The 2,817-nt window shown below is 34.0% G+C and overlaps 1 long non-coding RNA gene across 1 annotated transcript in view; it reads right to left on the bottom strand.

Moving 5' to 3' along the window:
• Nucleotides 1-224: 224 nt before the first annotated feature.
• Nucleotides 225-2,817, bottom strand: part of LOC135208871 (uncharacterized) — an 81,270-nt gene continuing 78,677 nt past the window's right edge. The window contains exon 5 of the long non-coding RNA XR_010313236.1: nt 225-385. This is a non-coding gene — a long non-coding RNA (uncharacterized LOC135208871). The remainder of the gene's footprint in view (nt 386-2,817) is intronic.

Raw genomic sequence — 2,817 nt, 5'->3', positions numbered from 1 at the left:
CAGGGTGTCCATAAAATCCCAGTACAATTACAAGTATTTATTGCTTGTAATGGTACTAGGACTTTATGGACACCCTGCATTTGTTTTATGCCAGTTTCTTAAAGATTATACACGCTTCCTCTAATCGTAGTAAACGAAGACTTTCATGTCCTCACTACATATTTCCTCTTGGGTTTACCTCACATGCAACTGATAAAAACCAGAACGTTATTTTTGCACCTACCTGAACAGGTGAATGAGTTATGCTTTTCTGACTTCGGGTGTTTCAAATATCTCATCAACCGATGTCAAGACACTCCCAGAGTTTTTCCGGGACGAAAGGCAGTCTGAGCCCGACTATCTGTACTGCCAATCGTAGCTTGAACGAGGACCAATCTGTTTAAATCTGTGAATGAAAAAAAAAACTCTCAGTAGGAAAGAATTTACATGTGAATCTGAATATTGCAATATATTTTTGTTTATTGTACAAATTCATTATTTATTTAGGTTTCAGGATCTAAAAGTAATGAAATTTCCTATGAATATTATGAAATCAATTATTTAGGACAAGAAAATAAAATAAAATAAAAATACTGCGAAAAAACATCTGAAAATTTTGCTGTTATAATTTTCTTAAGAAAAGTGTGTGCAATTTTTGGGGGGTAAGTTTCCCGGATGTGCTAAAATAATACCCGAGAGACCTTCATTAAAACTTTTCAGCAAGGCCTGTAAAAAAACAAAAAAGTCCTATTCTTTTACTTGCTAGATATTTCCATACTTCCTACATTATATCCAACCCCTCCCTTATATATATTCACGCACGAAGTGGCTTTTTTACTCTAACGATGCCGAATAATAAATACGCCTTACTGTTCCTGGAAAGAAGTTTTTGCATGAGGAACTTGGTCGACTGTTTATCGTTCAGGATATTCTCCAGAAAATTCCGTATCTTTCTTTCCCATAAAACATCAGAGGAGTGAAAGAACGTAAGCACCAAGGAAATATCTGATATAATATAGTAGTATCTCCAACAAAGCTTTCTTCGATAATCATTTGCTATTGTCGATCACGATAAAAAAAAAAAAAAAACTGAGAATCATGCCTACTAAAGCTGAACGAAATAGGAGGACCGTACCTAATAATACAATTTTTATAGAGAAAACTTACCATTTTTGTTTTATACTTTTCGTAATACCTATGTAATTTTCACTCTCTATTGAATCATAGATAGATAAATAAATAAATACGTCAGATATTTTATAATCCCTACAGTAGCAAATATTGAAAAATGGGATCACAAAACATATTCGTTTTGAAAATATGCAATAGTTTTTTTACTGTGCTATATTTTTCTCTATTTTCTGCATATTTCTATCGAATATTTAAATGATACATTTATAATCCTTAACTTTATCACTAAAGATTTTACTTACCTTTCATTCTACAACAGCTACAAGAAACGGAATAAATAATGCCCTCTAAATAAAACATTCTTAATCGTGCAAGTATTAAGATTTTTATCAACGACTAATGCTGAGCTGAGAGCGGTTCAGTGAAAAGCTTTGGCGCTCAAAAGGATTCCTGGAAAGGAAGTATTAGAGATGATGTAAATATACTGCACGAACATCCGAACATCCTTTGCGTATTAAAGATTTTTCTCATGAATACGTATTTTTCCATATGTTTTCGTGTTTTTTTTATTACTGCATAATAAAAGGGAATAAATCGTTACGTTTATACAATTTCAAGATTGAAACACTCTTGACAAACATCACGCTAAAATTATTTGGTAAACGTTAGGCTATAATATAAATATCATCTCTTACAGATATTGCTTCTATGTTTCACAAGTCTGAAATCTAGATATTAAGTGACAGGCTACTTTCATGCGAAAATCAACTCCATAAAGAATACAAGATTTTCTCCACTCTTCACCTGAGGAGGTATTGTGTATACCGTTTTATTTATTCGCTTATCTACAACAACACTTGAATATTTTGTTTGTTTGTTTGTTTGTATGGTGTTTTTACTTGCATGGAACCAATGGCTATTCAGCAACGGGACCAACGGCTTTACGTGACTTCCGAACCACTTCGAGAGTGAACTTTTATCACCAGAAATACACATCTCTAACCCCTCAGTGGAATGCCCGAGAATCGAACTCGCGGCCACCGAGGTGGCAGGCCAAGACCATACCGATCACGCCACTGAGGCGCTCCACTTGAATCTTACACCTTACGTGAACGAAAGGAATTATTTTTCTAAAATGCGATTAACGGTTATCATGTGAAACATACGAGCACAGCCATTTCGCATTATACTTGGGAAAATGTATTTGGGAGCTTATGCTGAATAACTGAGCCTGAAAATAGAAGCCTTGATAAAGGAACAGTTGTCCATAAGCAGACAAAAAAGAAGTCTGAATCAAGCCAGTGTTACGAAAATATCTGTAATGCTTCGTAAACAGATGCAACAATAATTTCCTTCAACATAAACCGTACTAGAGAAAACTGATGAAATTGATGGAGATACAACGAGGAAACTGGTTAGTATGCATCATACAGAAAAATAGGATATTTTAACTTGCTGATGCTTAGAAATGAGAGTTTTATTTATTTATTAAAACGAAAAGCTGCGGATGTCTGCAAAATTTTGTTGTTGTAAGATTATGCTTAACTATGAATGTGGCAGGGATCATATACATTCACATATACATGTATGTGTGAGTGTCGTATATCAACTAAGATGCACATACGATACCCACTTACATGCAACAGTCGTTACTCAAGAAAACATATTAATGAAGACAAAAAAAACGATACAATTCATGACTCTTAC

Source organism: Macrobrachium nipponense, chromosome 35, assembly GCF_015104395.2.
Source record: "Macrobrachium nipponense isolate FS-2020 chromosome 35, ASM1510439v2, whole genome shotgun sequence".
Classification (NCBI taxonomy): domain Eukaryota; kingdom Metazoa; phylum Arthropoda; class Malacostraca; order Decapoda; family Palaemonidae; genus Macrobrachium; species Macrobrachium nipponense.
Note: the sequence above shows the minus strand (reverse complement) of the source record. Positions and strands in the feature narration are given on the sequence as shown.